Source organism: Anomaloglossus baeobatrachus, chromosome 8 (assembly GCF_048569485.1).
Source record: "Anomaloglossus baeobatrachus isolate aAnoBae1 chromosome 8, aAnoBae1.hap1, whole genome shotgun sequence".
NCBI lineage: Eukaryota > Metazoa > Chordata > Amphibia > Anura > Aromobatidae > Anomaloglossus > Anomaloglossus baeobatrachus.
The window spans coordinates 174,031,584-174,052,296 of NC_134360.1; the positions used below are offsets into that span (position 1 = coordinate 174,031,584).

General features: G+C 45.1%; 1 protein-coding gene across 2 annotated transcripts in view; it reads right to left on the reverse strand.

The window, feature by feature from the left end:
• The window catches only part of CDC14A (cell division cycle 14A), a 182,813-nt gene that overhangs the window by 91,824 nt on the left and 70,276 nt on the right, over positions 1–20,713 (reverse strand). The window lies entirely within an intron of this gene.

Genomic DNA, 20,713 nt, shown 5'->3' on the forward strand with positions numbered 1-20,713 from the left:
GAGCATGGTAGTGCACACTCATCACTAGTTACAAGTACCAAGGACCCGAGCATGGTAGTGCCCGCTCATCACTAGTTACAAGTACCAAGGACCCGAGCATGGTAGTGCTCACTCATCACTAGTTATAAGTACAGAGCACCCAAGCATGGTAGTGCACACTCATCACTAGTTACGAGTACCGAGCACAAGAGCATGGTAGTGCACACTCATCACTAGTTACAAGTACCAAGGACCCGAGCATGGTAGTGCCCGCTCATCACTAGTTACAAGTACCAAGGACCCGAGCATGGTAGTGCTCACTCATCACTAGTTATAAGTACAGAGCACCCAAGCATGGTAGAGCGCACTCATCACTAGTTACGAGTACAGAGCACCCGAGCATGGTAGTGCTCACTCATCACTAGTTACGAGTACAGAGCACCCGAGCATGGTAGTGCTCACTCATCACTAGTTATAAGTACAGAGCACCCGAGCACGGTAGTGCTCGCTCATCACTAGTTACGAGTACAGAGCACCCGAGCATGGTAGTGCTCACGCATCACTAGTTATAAGTACCGAGCACCCAAGCATGGTAGTGCTCACTCATCACTAGTTGAGTACCGAGCACCCGAGCATGGTAGTGCTCACTCATCACTAGTTGAGTACCGAGCACCCGAGCATGGTAGTGCTCACTCATTAATAGTTACGAGTACCTCAGCATGGTAGTGCTCGCTCATCACTAGTTATGAGTACCGAGCACCCAAGCATGGTAGTGCACACTCATCACTAGTTGAGTATCGAGCACCCGAGCATGGTAGTGCTCACTCATTACTAGTTACGAGTACCTCAGCATGGTAGTGCTCGCTCATCACTAGTTATGAATACCAAGCACCCGAGCATGGTAGTGCTCACTCATCACTAGACATAACATCTAATGGAGAACTTCTTGCGGTTAATAGACATCTGACAATTATTTGTCATTAATACCTATGGTGATAATCATCTTGGAAATAAATTAAAACATGCAATGTTTCTCTTCACAAGTGAAAATATATATGTTCAGCTCACTTCTCATAACATAAGATAAAAAATAGCAAAGGATGGACGAAGATCAGGAAAAACTGATGGGAAAAATCCAGCAATTTATGAAAAAAATGAAAAGCAGAAACGTTTATTAAGACCTCTAAAAAAAATTGAAAACATTAAAAACCGGACATACTAGGGAAAAGGACACTTGCCCACGCGTTTATAACCAATGCATATGTATGGTTCTTAAAGCACACCAATCAGCTGGATTTTCCTATATAAGCTAAAGCCAGTGCTATACTGGCGCTATCAGGCGGAGTCTATACATACCTGTAGGGATCAGCTTGGATGTACAGGTGTGAAAATCTAAGCAAGTAAAGTTTGTAAAATGACAGCAGCTGTGGATCAGATAATATCTGGGGGGATATTCATAGCTATCTCCTCCCCCTGTTACTTATGCTAATTCCATTATAGAATCGATTTAGTTTGTGACTAAAAGGACCTGTGCTGAGGTCATACCCATGTGACCAGATGGGGCGGAGCCTCAACCAACAGAAAAATGTTGCTTTCTGGTATCAACTTTGTTGGTTGAGGCCCGGCCCCCTCTGGTCACATGGGTATAACCTCAGCACAGGTCCTTCTAGTCACAAACTAAATTGATGGTATAATAGAATTAGCATAAGTAACAGGGGGAGGGGATAACAATGAATATCCACCCCAGATATTATCTGATCCACAGCTGCTATCACTCAGCAAGCTACTGATTTTACACACTTTACTTGCTTGGATTTTAAAACCTAAACCTCCGAGCTGACACCTAAAGGTACGTATAGACTCAGCCTGATAGTGGCAGTATAGCACTGGCTTTAGGTTATATACGAAAATCCTGGTGATTGTTGCTCGTTAGGGCTCGTGTGCACGTTGCGTAATAGCATGCATTTACGCTGCGTCTAGCACTGCAGCGTAAATGCATGCATCCTGCGTCCCCAGCACAATCTATTGTATGTAGATTGTGCATAATCCGGGCGCACATTGCTTTTTTGAACCCAGCGACTTGGATGCTAAAATTTTGACACAAATCCGTGCGTTCAAAAAAGCAGCATGTCAATTATTCCGTGCGCTATGGATGCAGCTCCCACTCCGTCTATGGGAGAGGCAGCATCCAGAGCGCATGAAATCAGCATGTAATCTGCTGAAACACTGCATCCATTCCGCAGTGTTTCTGCAGCGATTTGAAGCGCACATGTGCTGTCAAATCCCTGCAGACATTTCAGCATTTATGTGCGAACAAGCACTTAATCATGCAATTGATTTGAAACATATACATTGGTTGGAAACACGTAGGCCATTGTCCTTTCCTCTAAGATGTCTTGTTTTTAATATGTGAAAATTTTTTTTTAGATGTGATCATTTAATTAGCAAGCAGGAAATCATTCAAAAAGGATTATGCTGACTTGGATTTTCAGGTAAGAACACCAGCCTCTTCAGGTCCACAAGATCTATTAAATAATGTATGCAATTTGTATTGTGAAATCTTGTAGTAGATACCCTTTAGGATTAAAGCCCGCTTTACACGCTGCAATGTATCTTACAATGTGTCGGCAGGGTCACGTCATAAGTGACGCACATCGTAAGGTACATTGCAGTGTGCGACAGGTACGTGCGATTGCGATTGAACGGTAAAACGTTCATCGCACGCACGCCGTACATTCCTCATGAATTGTACGTCAGATTGTTCATCGTACCCGGGGTAGCACACATCGCAGTGTGACACCCCAGTAACAATGAACAGATTTTACCTACGTCCTGCGGCTCCTGGCCGGTAATGCGGAAAGAAGGAGGTGGGCGGGATGTTTACGTCCCGCTCAGCTCTGCCCCTCCGCTTCTATTGGCCGGCTGCCGAGTGACGTCGATGTGACGCCGAACGTCCCTCCCACTCCAGGAAGTGGACGTTCGCCGCCCACATCGAGGTCGTATGGAAGGTCAGTACGTGTGACGGGGGTTAATCGTTTGTGTGGCACGTTCAACAAAATTGAACGTGCCACACGTACGATGGGGGCGTTGCAAATCGCATACGATATCATATGCGAAATTGCAACGTGTAAAGCAGGCTTAAGATCGGCTCGCAGAGAGGTAGTCACACACCTTATCAGGGGAATTTATCATTCTTAACAGTTAAGGCCGCTTTACACGCTGCGATATCGTGACTGATATCACTAGCGTGGGTACCCGCCCCCATCGGTTGTGCGACAAGGGCAAATCGCTGCCCGTGGCGCACAACATCGCCCAGACCCGTCACACCACTTACCTGTCCTGCAACGTCGCTGTGACCGGCGAAATGCCTCCTTTCTAAGGGGGGCGGTTCGTTCAGCGTCACAGCGGCGTCACAGCTGCGTCACTGAACTGCCGCACAATAGAAGCGGAGGGGCGGAGATGAGCGGGACGAACATCCCGCCCACCTCCTTCCTTCCGCATTGTGGGCGGGAGGCAGGTAAGGAGAGCTTCCTCGTTCCTGCGATGTCACACGTACCGATGTGTGCTGCCGCAGGAACGAGGAACAACTTCGTTACTGCTGCAGCAACGATATTAGAGAATGGACCCCCATGTCACCAATGAGCGATTTTGCATGTTTTTGCAACGATGCAAAATCGCTCATCAGTGTCACACGCAACAACATCGCTAAAGCGACCGGATGTGCGTCACAAATTCCGTGACCCCAACGAGATCGCTTGAGCGATGTCGCAGCGTGTAAAGCGGCCTTTAGAGTCCAGACGTCAAAATTTGCAGAAATTTGGCGCCTGGGGTATTTGCAGAAAAAGAAAAGATAACTTTTTTCCCTGCTGGCCAGCCTTCTAACTTTTATAAAAGCAATGCCAACTACTGTGAGATAAATTCACTATATTCTTTATGGTGCACGTGTCCAAAAAGATTTGCCAAGTTTAATAAGAGGCACACAATTTGGCGCTCCTTACTCCAAACAGCCTTTGGTTCAAAACTGGCATATGAAATGTCCTGTGAATTTTTTATATCTTTGGGAAAATGCCACATAAAGCAAAAAAAGAACAGAACAGCAACTTTAGACTTTAAGATATTATGGAAAAACAGAATATTGCAGTGCTGATCATAGGTTTGCAGATCTCTATTATAAATGATACTGTGCACCTGATAAAGCACTGCACACAGCAAAATGAAATACTCTCCATCCAGGTGCCTCCAGATCACGAGTGCGCTGAACCTAGAGATGATCTATTTTTATGATGACAACCACAACTGTGCTGAACAAGCCATAAACAGATCATATGCAGTCAGAATACACAGTCACATATTGCATTATTTGCTCTAAAGCACACCATGCTAGACTAATGCTGGCTGAGCTCGCCGATATTGCTGGGCTTGGCCAACTGTCTAATGTTTATCTGGGCCTCCTGACTCTCCTCGACAATGATGCTGCAGCACAATCACTCCTGTGTATGGAGGACTCTTCTATGGATGATGCTGGGGAAGAAAAATATATGGTATGTACTAATTAGGACCACTGAATATTTTGTCTTGGTGAGATAAGTCTACCCCAGAAAAGTCTAGTAGAGGGTCTTTTGTAGACAATACAGGAGCACTCTGCAGCACGAGCACTTCTGTATATGGAGGACTCTTCGATAGATGATGATTTTGGTGGAGAAAAATAAACCCTTCCCCCAGAAAAGTCTAGCAGAGGGTCTTTTGTAGAGAATACAGAAGTACTCTGCAGCACGTGCACTCCTGTGTATGCAGGAGTCCTCGGCAGATGATGCTGGGGAGAAAAAGGGGTGGAATAAACTGATTTGGAAAACTGAAAATTTTGATCTTTGTGGGATAAGTTCCCCCAGAAAAGTCTAGCAGAGGGTCTTTTGTAGAGAATACAGGAACACTCCGCAGCATGTGCACTGCTGTGTATGGAGGGGTCCGGAGAGACAGCAGACAGCCAAATGATCTGCAGCAACCATCATTTGGTCAACAGCTATCTATTGAGTGTGAGGCATTCTTTTTTGTTTTAATGGCCTTCAGCTCAATCTCAAGCCATGGCGACTTGATGGATGGAACCTCTGTAGATAGATCAATCTTGTGCAGCCTAGGTAGGCCCACCAGGGTCTTCTCCACCATTATATTGATAGTGTCAAGCCACTGGGGTTGCTGGTCTTCCTCTTGGCCTTCTTCCTTCTATTTTTCCGACCATGATTTCTTTCTGGTCACATGGATGACAAGGGCCAGTACAAAGCTATGGGTACATGTAAACACATACAGCACACGGATGGCATCTGTGTACAATCCGTGTGCTGTACGTGTTTAACACTGAAAGTATAGAAGTTCTGTCATTTAATTTTTTAGAAAAAAAAAAGGATGCCACACATTTTTAAAAATGAACACATGGATGGGTGATAAAAAAAAATAAACAAAACAGCACCACCACACGGACATGTTGTTATACGGACATGTGAAGCGGGCCGAACACAAAGGTTACCGAGTGACAGATCAGTCCAGGTAGGAATAGAAGCAGATTTCTCTGATTAAGATATAATACAAAGTGTCTTATTGTAACATGATTTATGAAAAAAAATAAAAATATATAAATAAATAAAAAGCTACACTTTAAAGTAGTGTTATAATAAAGAAGTCATTAGCAAAATAGCGCTAAACACTTTTTGCCCAATTATATGAAATTATATAAATAAATTCTGAAAAAGTATTTTTGTAGAACTGTAACCTATTCATTACTAGGGAACTTTCCATTTTATGTGTCTTGAATATTTAGTCTATTTATAAGAGTGTTGATGAATGCTCTTATTAAAAAAAAATAGCATTGATGCAATACTTAAGATGGAAATCCCCATAGGGTTGTTATATCAGGCAGATTATCCCTGACCATGTGACATGCTCCTGATATAATAAACTCCTCCAAATTACAGAACGGTGCTCTCATTATTAAAATATAATAATCTTATTCATTTCAAATGTAAGACATCTTTCTTTGCAAATGATTTTATAATTTTCTACATCTTATGTAAATAAGGCTGGGCTTCATAGGAGACCATCATTTAAACTACCAAATATACTACAATGAGTATTACAGTATATTAAAAAGAAAGTGGCTATGTTCACACGTTGCATTTTGCTGCGTTTTCTCTGCAGCCAAGACTGGCTCGCTAGGCAGTAAAAAAGTTGATTCCAAAAAGCAGGTTTTGCTACTTTTTGCTCCTCAAGGGTATATGCCCATGTTGCACATTTTTTGCAAAGAAAACTGCATCTTTCAGCAGGAAAAATGCTGCGGGAAAAAACGTGCAGTTTCGCATTTTGTTTTTTTATGCATTGAGATAGGAAACGTGCTGTGAAAAAACGGTGAAACAATTAACATGTTAATTCTTCGGCGCAGATTTCTTCTGCACCAAAATCTGCACAGAAAAAAATCTGCACCGTGGTCACAGCACTTCAGGATTTGCATTTTTCATTGCAGTATTGATAAAAATCTGCAAAAAAACAACGCATGAAAAACATGAAAAAAAACACAGGATGGGCACACAGCCTTATTTGCTGTGTTTTTGGTTTGCCATTTGTCTACAGTGCATGTTTAATAGAGTTAAGGGTGCTTTACACGCTGCGACATCGCTAGCGATAGCACCCGCCCCCATCGTTGATGCGATATGTGGTGATCGCTGCCGTAGCGAACATTATTGCTACGGCAGCGTCACACGCACATACCTGTTCAGTGACGTCGCTGTTTCTGCCGAACAATCCCTCCTTCAAGGGAGAGGTGCGTCCGGCGTCACAGCAACGTCACAAAACGGCCGTCCAATAGAAGCGGAGGGGCGGAGATGAGCGGCCGGATCATGCCGCCCACCTCCTTCCTTCCTCATAGCGATGTGTGCTGCCGCAGAACGACAAACAACATCACTACTGACCAGACAACGATTTTTGGTAAATGAACGTGTCACAGAGCAATGATTTTTGCCTCTTTTGCGATCGTTTAAGGTCGCTCGTACGTGTCACACGCTGCGATGTCGCTAACGACGCCGGATGTGCGTCACAAACACCGTGACCCCGACGATATATCGTTAGCAATGTCGCAGCGTGTAAATGGCGATTTAGTCTTATTCACTACAAAAGCAGCAAAAACACTGGTTGCTTTTTTGCACTCTCTCATTGCTTTCAATGGTGAAAAAGTGCTGCAAAAGTGCTGAAAGAATTTACATGCTGCTTCTTTAAAAAACGCAGCAGTTTTCCATTTCATTCAGGAAACAAAAAAGCAATTGTGTGCATGAGATTTATAAAATGTCACAGCTTTTGCAGGTACTGTAAAGAGTTTTTAATTTTCATAAAATTCATGCAAGAAATGCTACAAAAAAACACACAGCAAAATCGCAACTTGTGAACATGGCCTAAGAGGACTTAAAAATAAAGTAAGAAAAAAAATCTTTAAAAAATATAAAAATTCAAATCCCCCCATTCCGTAATTTAAAAATAAAGAACTAAAAACATAAACATATCTGGTATTGCCTGTATATTGATTTACCAAAATAATTAACCCATACTGTAAATGCTGTAAGGAGGAAAAAAACTAAAGGTCAGAAATACCATTTTTCAATCACCAAACCTCTTAACTCCTTAATGACCTATGAAAAATTTTCATTATAGATCGCTACGAAAAGTATGAAGCCAGCACAGGAGTTGAGCCTGCAGCATACGAGGCAGATGTCAGCTGTGTTACGTAGCCAGCATCTGCCTGTCGCTTTGTGAAAGCTGCAGTTTAACTATTTAAATGCAGCTATCTCTGAGATATAAGGAAAATCATTGTCGGTGCATGCATTGACTCTTTTGGCCCCCCAGGCCTGTAACTGTGGGAAATTAGTGGGTTAGCATGGTAGCTGGGGGCATGAAAAAAGGTCCACATAGCTGTCATATTAATAGTCCTATGAAGCTCACCCACAGGCTGAGCTTCATAGGAAAACTGCAATTTCAATTCTCTGGTATTGCAGTACATAAGCAACGTAAAGATTGCAGGTTCAAGTCCCTAAAGAAGACTAAAAGGGTAACAAGAAAATTCAAAAAGTTTAAAAAAATTTATAAAACAAAACAGAAGCTTTAAAAATTCATAAAATCACTCCTTTTTCCCTTCAAAAATAAATTAATAAATTAAAAAAAAGAAACCATATTGCGTCTCATAATATCTAAAGAGTCCAAGTTAGCAAAATATAAAGATATTCAAACTGTAATTTCCCAAAAAAGAAATCAAAACGTCAGAATTGTAGTTTTTCAATCGCCACATTTAAAAAAAGAAAATACAATCAAAATGTCATGTACCCCAAAACGATATTAATAAAAGCATCAGTTCAGGGTGCAAAAAACAAGCCCTCATCCAGCGCCACTGACAGAGAAATAAGAAAGTTACAAGTCAGAGAAATTACACAACACAAACTGAACGTTTTTTCTTCACAAATTTCAGAAAGTTTTTTATCAATAAAATAATAAAAAAAGGAACAAGCTTAAAGGGAGCCTGTCACTAGCTTTGTCCTCTATAAACTGCGGCCACCACCAGTTATCCCTTATATACAGCATTCCAGAATACTGTATATAAGTGCCCAGGCTGCTGAGGGCAGATCAAAGTATTGTAGTGCGTATGTGCAGGTGGTCTTTGACCTTTCCTCACACATGCGCACTGCAATACTTTGATCTGCCCTCAGCTGGGCAGATCAACGTGCGCATGCGCAGGAGCCCAATGGAGGCCTGACTCGATGACGTAGGACGTGTCATCCACACGGTGCTGAGATGGAAGATGATCGCAGAGAGAAGGCGCCGGACCGAGCGCAGCGACGCTTATTGGACCGGCCCACCCCCTAGGTGATTGTTTTTTTATGTTGTACACAGCAGCCTGGGCTCTTATATGTAGTATTCTAGAATGCTGCATGTAATGGCTGTCTGGTGGTGGCCGCAGCTTATAGGAGGAAATCCTGGTGACAGGCTCCCTTTAATCATACTGGGCTGGAGAATCAAGTTGTAAGGTAATTTTTATTACACAATAAACACCATAAAAACAAAATCCCCAAATCAAAGGCGGAATTTAATTATTATTTTTTTTGCACTTATACCAAAGTTGAAAATTTGTTCTCCGTTTTCCAGTACATTGTATTGTAAAATGAATGGTGACATTCAAAGCTACAACTCATCGCTCAAAAAAATCCACATATGGCTGTCAAAAGAAAAACTGGCGTCATTAGGGTATATTCACACTGCACCTTTTTCTGGCAGTCAAAAACCTCACGCAGAATATGCATATGAACAGCAAGTTGTTTTCCCATACACATTATTAGGATCATTTAGTGATCATTTAGTGAGTGCTTTTAGAGATATTTTTTTTGACCGGACCCACTCAAAAAACGGTGGGTGATCATGCCCTAACAACTCAGTTTGTGAAATTTCTTCACTCATATACTCCATGATCGGCTGTGCGCGATATTATTGAACATTGAAAGTGTTTAGGAAGTACAGCATCTTGGCCATAAGGTTGCAGACCACTGTAAGTTGCAGAATGGGATAAAAGTCGCCAACGCTCTGCTGACAGTAACTGCAGAAAACAAACCCTCTCTGGCATTAACAGCAAAAACTGTACATTAGACACTTTGTCATATGGGTTTCCACAGCCTCACAGATGGATGTGTGCCTTACATCACCAAGCACAATGGTAAGGGGGGAGAAGTGTAATGCATGCTGCCACTGGAGTCTTGACCAGTGAAAATGGATTCTGATGGACAAGTCTGGATTTGGCAAATGTCAAGTGAATGTTACCTGCCTGTCTGTAAAATTAGGTAGAGGAGGGATAATGCTATGAGGTGATCTGCCATGGATCTGCCATGGATTGGCCTAGACGCCTTCGCTCCATTATAGGCAAATATTAATAATTCATCATATCAAGACTTTTTGAACAATTTTATGCTTCCAACTTTGTGGGAACAATTTGGGTAAGGCCTTTTTCTGCAGAAATGAAAGACCATAAAGACATGGTTGGGTGAAGTTGGTGTGGAAGAACTGGCCACACAGAGTCCACAACCCCATCTAATAACCTAGGATAAACTAGATTGTGAGCGCCTCACGAGTACTTTTCTGGATGAATGGGTGAAAATTGTATGATGTGCTCATCGTCCAAATCCATGGTGAAAAAATAATCCAAATGGTTATTATTTCATTAAAATGATAATAACGTTTCGACCTATCTTTATCAAGACCTTTTGATAGGTCAAAACATTGTTACCTTTGTTATAGAAGAATGACGGTTTGGATTATTCTTTCACCCTGGATTTAGACAGTCTTTTCTTACTTCTTGAGAGCTTTTTTGACGTCTTTAACCATTCTTCCTTTCTACTTATAGCTTACGGGCTGACTGATAAAAAGCTGTGTTTGGTGAACTCTTTTTCCCAACAGATCTCTGCAGGATTTGTTCTAATGGATGATTACTGGAAATGTGAACTCATGCTTAGGCCTGTTTCCCACGTCAGTGAAAAACGCAGACCTTTTCACTGACGTGTTAAAAACATGATTCACGGCACACGTGGGTTGTCCATGTGCTATCTGTGATCCGTCATCTGTGATTGCACATGGAGATACACTCACCTGTCCCCGCTCCTGCTGTCTGTGGTGCTGAACTCTTCGGCTCCGCTGTGTTTCCGCCCCCGCTGCAGCTACTTCTGGGTCGGCTGTGGATGCATACATGAATATGCATGAGAATAAAGAGCTGACTCTAAAGCAGCAGCCAGCAGAGGCCGAACACAGCGTCGCTGGAGACGGGTGAGTTTAAAAAGCTTTTTATTTTCAATGTCCGTGTTTTTCTGGTACGTGTTTCATGGACCACACCATAGCGAGGTCCATGGGACATCAGTGATGCCAAAAAAATGGACATGTCTCCGTGCGGCAATCACGGACATGCGTGTACGCTGCACGGAGACACGGTCAGTGAAAAATCACTGATGTGTGTGCAGACCCATTGATTCTAATGGGCCTGCGTATGTCTGTGAGTCTGGTATGTATAAAATCTGGCACATACGTACCAGGATCACTGACGTGTGAAACAGGCCTAACAGAAAGACAGACTTTGTACTTACAGATCCATCTGAGTTTTATCAGTTTTTTAAAATGATCCAATGATTTTAACTGAGTCAATGGGTAAAAAAACCTGCTTCAGGCTATGACCGCACTTTGCATTCTCCTACTTGCAGTTCTAAACAAACGTTTTGGGCTTAATTGATTTGACCAAAGTTGCCCTTTTTAGAACTTTAGGGCTGAAAACGCATGCGTATTTACCACGTTTAATATGCGTTTTTAGTGCTTTTTACCTGCTTTTCTACTTGTGATTTCACAGATGCGTTTTGAACATCAAGACACTGCTAAATAAAGATTAAATAGTCAAACATCATGAAAAAAGAGAAAAAAAAAGGAAAACATATAATTTTCGAAGTAATAAAGAAAATATTTATATTTCATGAAATTATAGCGGTTTTATAATATTTAATGTTAAAATAGCAATAAAATCAAAATTTTCTTTAATTTCATTGTCGGACTATGTGTGTCTGTGTAAAGGGACATATTATTCCATTATTTTAATGTCAGAAAACCATGCTTTTTTGAAGTCCAAAACGCATGTTTTCAGCACCTAAAAAGCAGGTAAAACGAATGAAATTTGAAGTTTCTTGGTTTTTGCCATTTCTCATGGACTTCAATGTTAGTAAAACGCACCCAAAATGGCAAAAACAATTGACATGCTGCTTCTTTGAACGCATGGTTTTTGCCACAAAATATGCAAATTAAACGCAGCGTTTTAAAACGCAAAGTGGGGTCTAGAAATCCACATTTTACATAGACTTTGCTGTAAAAGCAAAAAGCATGCATTTTGGCATAAAAAGGTGCTTCTCAAAACGGACCTAAAAAGCAGCAGAAACGCAGGTAAAAACGCAAAGTGGGGTCTTAGCCTCAGAGAAAAAAAAATGGATGGGGAACAATATTGCAACTAGGATGACACCTGAAGAAAAATATAGCACCGTTCCTCTCGGATGGTAACACTGGATGTGGGAATTCAGCCTAACTCCAAGCATTTTTCACCTTTATTATAAAATCTGTTGGCTGACAATAAGCCTGGTTCCATCAACAACCAGCAGAACTGTGACCAAAGGTCTGCAATAGAATACCGGCTGTAACATAAGTTATTTACAAAGTTACACGTTTTTATTTAGATTATATCTACCGGTATATGCAAAGTGGAGTAAAGGCAGACAAGTGAGGAATCTGATCATCTACTAATTCAAATCATCTGTACATCCTGTTCGGCACGCAGGTGTACCTAAAAACACATCTGCGTGTATGCAATCACAGGACGCATATGTATCATATTCATATACATGTTTACATAAGAAAAGGAAGAGAGATCTCCGGCTGGGTGACACAGGGATAAATGTTTTTTTTCCTCAGTATTCATTTGCGTTATATCAGGTCCCTGTCAATGTTTCCTGAGAGTGCAGGGTCACCCGCTTCTGTTTATTCATACATGCTTTCCCATCTACCCTACCAACATGCTGTCACACCATATTACTCAAATCACCATTCTATTTGGTATTCTTGGAAAGTCTTGAGTGATATTCTAGATAATGCCAAGTGAAAAGATAATATTATTAATAATAATAATATTATTATATGGAATTTCCAGAAACAAGATTATCTCCACTTTACTAAAACCATGTATGATGATTGTACATCTGTAAACTCTCCACTCAAGGGAATCTGTCAGCAGTTTTTTTTTGCTATTTAAAGAGGTTCCTGCAGAAGGAAGAAGCAGTAGAACAGAGTGCCTACAAAATGAAGAAGCAGTAGAACAGAGTGCCTGCAGAGGGAAGAAGTAGAACAGAGTGCCTGCAGAGGGAAGAAGTAGAACAGAGTGCCTGCAGAGGGAAGAAGTAGAACAGAGTGCCTGCAGAAAGAAGAAGCAGTAGAACAGAGTGCCTACAAAATGAAGAAGCAGTAGAACAGAGTGCCTGCAGAGGGAAGAAGCAGTAGAACAGAGTGCCTGCAGAGGGAAGAAGTAGAACAGAGTGCCTACAAAATGAAGAAGCAGTAGAACAGAGTGCCTGCAGAAAGAAGAAGCAGTCGAGTAGTGTGCCTGCTGAGGGAAGAAGTAGAACAGAGTGCCTGCAGAGGGAAGAAGAAGTAGAACAGAGTGCCTGCAGAAGGAAGAAGCAGGAGAACAGAGTGCCTGCAGAAGGAAGAAGCAGGAGAACAGAGTGCCTGCAGAGGGAAGAAGTAGAACAGAGTGCCTGCAGAGGGAAGAAGTAGAACAGAGTGCCGGCAGAGGGAAGAAGTAGAACAGAGTGCCGGCAGAGGGAAGAAGTAGAACAGAGTGCCGGCAGAGGGAAGAAGTAGAACAGAGTGCCGGCAGAGGGAAGAAGTAGAACAGAGTGCCGGCAGAGGGAAGAAGAAGAAGTAGAACAGAGTGCCGGCAGAGGGAAGAAGTAGAACAGAGTGCCGGCAGAGGGAAGAAGCAGTAGAACAGGTTGCCTGCAGAAAGAAGAAGCAGTAGAACACAGTGCCTGCAGAAAGAAGAAGCAGTAGAACAGAGTGCCTGCAGAGGGAAGAAGTAGAACAGAGTGCCGGCAGAGGGAAGAAGTAGAACAGAGTGCCTGCAGAAAGAAGAAGCAGTAGAACAGAGTGCCTGCAGAAAGAAGAAGCAGTAGAACAGAGTGCCTGCAGAGGGAAGAAGTAGAACAGAGTGCCTGCAGAGGGAAGAAGTAGAACAGAGTGCCGGCAGAGGGAAGAAGTAGAACAGAGTGCCTGCAGAAAGAAGAAGCAGTAGAACAGAGTGCCTGCAGAAAGAAGAAGCAGTAGAACAGAGTGCCTGCAGAGGGAAGAAGCAGTAGAACAGAGTGCCTGCAGAGGGAAGAAGCAGTACAACAGAGTGCCTGCAGAGGGAAGAAGCAGTACAACAGAGTGCCTGCAGAGGGAAGAAGCAGTAGAACAGAGTGCCTGCAGAGGGAAGAAGTAGAACAGAGTGCCTACAAAATGAAGAAGCAGTAGAACAGAGTGCCTGCAGAAAGAAGAAGCAGTCGAGTAGTGTGCCTGCTGAGGGAAGAAGTAGAACAGAGTGCCTGCAGAGGGAAGAAGTAGAACAGAGTGCCTGCAGAGGGAAGAAGAAGTAGAACAGAGTGCCTGCAGAAGGAAGAAGCAGGAGAACAGAGTGCCTGCAGAGGGAAGAAGTAGAACAGAGTGCCTGCAGAGGGAAGAAGTAGAACAGAGTGCCGGCAGAGGGAAGAAGTAGAACAGAGTGCCGGCAGAGGGAAGAAGTAGAACAGAGTGCCGGCAGAGGGAAGAAGTAGAACAGAGTGCCGGCAGAGGGAAGAAGCAGTAGAACAGAGTGCCGGCAGAGGGAAGAAGTAGAACAGAGTGCCGGCAGAGGGAAGAAGCAGTAGAACAGAGTGCCTGCAGAAAGAAGAAGCAGTAGAACACAGTGCCTGCAGAAAGAAGAAGCAGTAGAACAGAGTGCCTGCAGAGGGAAGAAGTAGAACAGAGTGCCGGCAGAGGGAAGAAGTAGAACAGAGTGCCTGCAGAAAGAAGAAGCAGTAGAACAGAGTGCCTGCAGAAAGAAGAAGCAGTAGAACAGAGTGCCTGCAGAGGGAAGAAGTAGAACAGAGTGCCGGCAGAGGGAAGAAGTAGAACAGAGTGCCTGCAGAAAGAAGAAGCAGTAGAACAGAGTGCCTGCAGAAAGAAGAAGCAGTAGAACAGAGTGCCTGCAGAAAGAAGAAGCAGTAGAACAGAGTGCCTGCAGAGGGAAGAAGCAGTACAACAGAGTGCCTGCAGAGGGAAGAAGCAGTACAACAGAGTGCCTGCAGAGGGAAGAAGTAGAACAGAGTGCCTACAAAATGAAGAAGCAGTAGAACAGAGTGCCTGCAGAAAGAAGAAGCAGTCGAGTAGTGTGCCTGCTGAGGGAAGAAGTAGAACAGAGTGCCTGCAGAGGGAAGAAGTAGAACAGAGTGCCTGCAGAAGGAAGAAGCAGGAGAACAGAGTGCCTGCAGAGGGAAGAAGTAGAACAGAGTGCCTGCAGAGGGAAGAAGTAGAACAGAGTGCCTGCAGAGGGAAGAAGTAGAACAGAGTGCCGGCAGAGGGAAGAAGTAGAACAGAGTGCCGGCAGAGGGAAGAAGTAGAACAGAGTGCCGGCAGAGGGAAGAAGTAGAACAGAGTGCCGGCAGAGGGAAGAAGTAGAACAGAGTGCCGGCAGAGGGAAGAAGTAGAACAGAGTGCCGGCAGAGGGAAGAAGTAGAACAGAGTGCCGGCAGAGGGAAGAAGTAGAACAGAGTGCCGGCAGAGGGAAGAAGTAGAACAGAGTGCCGGCAGAGGGAAGAAGTAGAACAGAGTGCCGGCAGAGGGAAGAAGCAGTAGAACACAGTGCCTGCAGAAAGAAGAAGCAGTAGAACACAGTGCCTGCAGAAAGAAGAAGCAGTAGAACAGAGTGCCTGCAGAGGGAAGAAGTAGAACAGAGTGCCGGCAGAGGGAAGAAGTAGAACAGAGTGCCTGCAGAAAGAAGAAGCAGTAGAACAGAGTGCCTGCAGAAAGAAGAAGCAGTAGAACAGAGTGCCTGCAGAGGGAAGAAGTAGAACAGAGTGCCTGCAGAGGGAAGAAGAAGTAGAACAGAATGCCTGCAGAAGGAAGAAGCAGGAGAACAGAGTGCCTGCAGAGGGAAGAAGTAGAACAGAGTGCCGGCAGAGGGAAGAAGTAGAACAGAGTGCCGGCAGAGGGAAGAAGTAGAACAGAGTGCCGGCAGAGGGAAGAAGTAGAACAGAGTGCCGGCAGAGGGAAGAAGTAGAACAGAGTGCCGGCAGAGGGAAGAAGTAGAACAGAGTGCCGGCAGAGGGAAGAAGTAGAACAGAGTGCCGGCAGAGGGAAGAAGTAGAACAGAGTGCCGGCAGAGGGAAGAAGTAGAACAGAGTGCCGGCAGAGGGAAGAAGTAGAACAGAGTGCCGGCAGAGGGAAGAAGTAGAACAGAGTGCCGGCAGAGGGAAGAAGTAGAACAGAGTGCCGGCAGAGGGAAGAAGTAGAACAGAGTGCCAGCAGAGGGAAGAAGTAGAACAGAGTGCCGGCAGAGGGAAGAAGCAGTAGAACAGAGTGCCTGCAGAAAAAAGAAGCAGTAGAACAGAGTGCCTGCAGAAAGAAGAAGTAGAACAGAGTGCCTGCAGAGGGAAGAAGTAGAACAGAGTGCCGGCAGAGGGAAGAAGCAGTAGAACAGAGTGCCTGCAGAAAGAAGAAGCAGTAGAACAGAGTGCCTGCAGAAAGAAGAAGCAGTAGAACAGAGTGCCTGCAGAGGGAAGAAGCAGGAGAACAGAGTGCCTGCAGAGGGAAGAAGCAGTAGAACAGAGTGCCTGCAGAGGGAAGAAGCAGTAGAACAGAGTGCCTGCAGAGGGAAGAAGCAGTAGAACAGAGTGCCTGCAGAGGGAAGAAGCAGTAGAATAGAGTGCCTGCAGAGGGAAGAAGAAGTAGAATAGAGTGCCTGCAGAGGGAAGAAGCAGTAGAACAGAGTGCATGCAGAGGGAAGAAGCAGTAGAACAGAGTGCCTGCAGAGGGAAGAAGCAGTAGAACAGAGTGCCTGCAGAGGGAAGAAGCAGTAGAACAGAGTGCCTGCAGAGGGAAGAAGCAGTAGAACAGAGTGCCTGCAGAGGGTAGAAGCAGTAGAACAGAGTGCCTGCAGAGGGAAGAAGTAGAACAGAGTGCCTGCAAAATGAAGAAGCAGTAGAACAGAGTGCCTGCAGAGGGAAGAAGCAATAGAACAGAGTGCCTGCAGAGGGAAGAAGCAGTAGAACAGAGTGCCTGCAGAGGGAAGAAGCAGTAGAACAGAGTGCCTGCAGAGGGTAGAAGCAGTAGAACAGAGTGCCTGCAGAGGGAAGAAGTAGAACAGAGTGCCTGCAAAATGAAGAAGCAGTAGAACAGAGTGCCTGCAGGAAGAAGAAGCAGTAGAACAGAGTGCCTGCTGAGGGAAGAAGCAGTAGAACAGAGTTCCTGCAGAAGCTGTAGAACAGAGTGCCTGCAGAAGGAAGAAGCAGTCGAGTAGTGTGCCTGCAGAGGGAAGAAGAAGTAGAACAGAGTGCCTGCAGAGGGAAGAAGTAGAACAGAGTGCCTGCAGAGGGAAGATGCAGTAGAACAGAGTGCCTGCAGAGGGAAGAAGCAGTATAACAGAGTGCCTGCAGAGGGAAGAAGCAGTAGAACAGAGTGCCTGCAGAGGGAAGAAGTAGTAGAACAGAGTGCCTGCAGAAGGAAGAAGCAGTAGAACAGAGTGCCTGCAGAAAGAAGAAGCAGTAGAATAGAGTGCCTGCAGAGGGAAGAAACAGTAGAACAGAGTACCTGCAGAAGGAAGAAGCAGTCGAGTAGTGTGCCTGCAGAGGGAAGAAGAAGTAGAACAGAGTGCCTGCAGAGGGAAGAAGTAGAACAGAGTGCCTGCAGAGGGAAGATGCAGTAGAACAGAGTGCCTGCAGAGGGAAGATGCAGTAGAACAGAGTGCCTGCAGAGGGAAGAAGCAGTAGAACAGAGTGCCTGAAGAGGGTAGAAGCAGTAGAACAGAGTGCCTGCAGAGGGAGAAGTAGAACAGAGTGCCTGCAAAATGAAGAAGCAGTAGAACAGAGTGCCTGCAGAGGGAAGAAGGAGTAGAAAAGAGTTCCTGCAGAGGGAAGAAGTAGAACAGAGTGCCTGCAGAGGGCAGAAGCAGTAGAAAAGAGTTCCTGCAGAAGCTGTAGAACAGAGTGCCTGCAGAAGAAAGAAGTAGTAGAACAGAGTGCCTGCAGAAGGAAGAAGCAGTCGAGTAGTGTGCCTGCAGAGGGAAGAAGAAGTAGAACAGAGTGCCTGCAGAGGAAAGATGCAGCAGAACAGAGTGCCTGCAGAGGGAAGAAGTAGAACAGAGTGCCTACAAAATGAAGAAGCAGTAGAATAGAGTGCCTGCAGAGGGAAGAAGCAGTAGAACAGAGTGCCTGCAGAGGGAAGAAGCAGTGGAACAGAGTGCCTGCAGATGGAAGAAGCAGTAGAACAGAGTGCCTGCAGATGGAAGAAACAGTAGAACAGAGTGCCTGCAGATGGAAGAAGCAGTAGAACAGAGTGCCTGCAGATGGAAGAAGCAGTAGAACAGAGTGCCTGCAGATGGAAGAAGCAGTAGAACAGAGTGCCTGCAGAGGCAAGAAGCAGTAGAACAGAGTGCCTGCAGAGGCAAGAAGCAGTAGAACAGAGTGCCTGCAGAGGGAAGAAGCAGTAGAATAGAGTGCCTGCAGAGGGAAGAAACAGTAGAACAGAGTACCTGCAGAAAGAAGAAGCAGTAGAACAGAGTGCCTACAGAGGGAAGAAGCAGTAGAACAGAGTGCCTGCAGAAGCAGTAGAACACAGTGCCTGCAGAGGGAAGAAGCAGTAGAAAAGAGTTCCTGCAGAAGCTGTAGAACAGAGTGCCTGCAGAAGAAAGAAGTAGTAGAACAGAGTGCCTGCAGAAGAAAGAAGTAGTAGAACAGAGTGCCTGCAGAAGGAAGAAGCAGTCGAACAGTGTGCCTGAAGAGGGAAGAAGAAGTAGAACAGAGTGCCTGCAGAGGAAAGATGCAGTAGAATAGAGTGCCTGCAGAGGGAAGAAGCAGTAGAACAGAGTGTCTGCAGAGGGAAGAAGCAGTAGAACAGAGTGCCTGAAGAAGGAAGAAGCAGTAGAATAGAATGCCTGCAGAATGAAGAAGTAGAAAAGAGTGCCTGCAGAAGGAAGAAGTAGAACAGAGTGCCTGCAGAGGGAAGAAGCAGTAGAACAGAGTGCCTGCAGAGGGAAGAAGCAGTAGAACAGAGTGCCTGCAGAAGGAAGAAGAAGTAGAACAGAGTGCCTGCAGAGGGAAGAAGCAGTAGAACAGAGTGCCTGCAGAGGGAAGAAGCAGTAGAACAGAGTGCCTGCAAAGGGAAGAATCAGTAGAACAGAGTGCCTGCAGAGGGAAGAAGCAGTAGAACAGAGTGCCTGCAGAGGGAAGAAGCAGTAGAACAGAGTGCCTGCAGAGGGAAGAAGTAGAACAGAGTGCCTGCAGAGGGAAGAAGAAGTAGAACAGAGTGCCTGCAAAGGGAAGAAGTAGAATAGAGTGCCTGCAGAGGGAAGATAAAGTAGAACAGAGTGCCTGCAGAGGGAAGAAGAAGTAGAATAGAGTGCCTGCAGATAGAAGAAGTAGAATAGAGTGCATGCAGAGGGAAGAAGCAGTAGAACAGAGTGCCTGCAGAGGGAAGAAGCAGTAGAACAGAGTGCCTGCAGAGGGAAGAAGCAGTAGAACAGAGTGCCTGCAGAGGGAAGAAGCAGTAGAACAGAGTGCCTGCAGAGGGAAGAAGCAGTAGAACAGAGTGCCTGCAGAGGGAAGAAGCAGTAGAATAGAGAGCCTGCAGAGGGAAGAAGAAGTAGAATAGAGTGCCTGCAGAGGGAAGAAGCAGTAGAACAGAGTACCTGCAGAAAGAAGAAGCAGTAGAACAGAGTGCCTGCAGAGGGAAGAAGCAGTAGAACAGAGTGCCTGCAGAGGGAAGAAGCAGTAGAACAGAGTGCCTGCAGAGGGAAGAAGCAGTAGAACAGAGTGCCTGCAGAGGGAAGAAGCAGTAGAACAGAGTGCCTGCAGAGGGTAGAAGCAGTAAAACAGAGTGCCTGCAGAGGGAAGAAGTAGAACAGAGTGCCTGCAAAATGAAGAAGCAGTAGAACAGAGTGCCTGCAGAGGGAAGAAGCAGTAGAAAAGAGTTCCTGCAGAGGGAAGAAGAAGTAGAACGGAGTGCCTGCAGAAAGAAGAAGCAGTAGAACAGAGTGCCTGCAGAGGCAAGAAGCAGTAGAACAGAGTGCCTGCAGAGGGAAGAAGCAGTAGAAAAGAGTTCCTACAAAGCTGTAGAACAGAGTGCCTGCAGAAGGAAGAAGCAGTCGAGTAGTGTGCCTGCAAAGGGAAGAAGAAGTAGAACAGAGTGCCTGCAGAGGGAAGAAGAAGTAGAACAGAGTGCCTGCAGAGGGAAGATGCAGTAGAACAGAGTGCCTGCAGAGGGAAGAAGCAGTATAACAGAGTGCCTGCAGAGGGAAGAAGCAGTATAACAGAGTGCCTGCAGAGGGAAGAAGCAGTAGAACAGAGTGCCTGCAGAGGGAAGAAGCAGTAGAACAGAGTGCCTGCAGAGGGAAGAAGTAGAACAGAGTGCCTACAAAATGAAGAAGCAGTAGAATAGAGTGCCTACAGAGGGAAGAAGCAGTAGAACAGAGTGCCTGCAGAGGGAAGAAGCAGTAGAACAGAGTGCCTGCAGAGGGAAGAAGCAGTAGAACAGAGTGCCTGCAGATGGAAGAAGCAGTAGAACAGAGTGCCTGCAGATGGAAGAAGCAGTAGAACAGAGTGCCTGCAGAGGGAAGAAGCAGTAGAACAGAGTGCCTGCAGAGGGAAGAAGCAGTAGAATAGAGTGCCTGCAGAGGGAAGAAGCAGTACAACAGAGTACCTGCAGAAAGAAGAAGCAGTAGAACAGAGTGCCTACAGAGGGAAGAAGCAGTAGAACAGAGTGCCTGCAGAGGGAAGAAGCAGTAGAACAGAGTGCCTGCAGAGGGTAGAAGCAGTAGAACAGAGTGCCTGCAGAGGGAAGAAGTAGAACAGAGTGCCTGCAGAGGGAAGAAGAAGTAGAATAGAATGCCTGCAGAGGGAAGAAGTAGAATAGA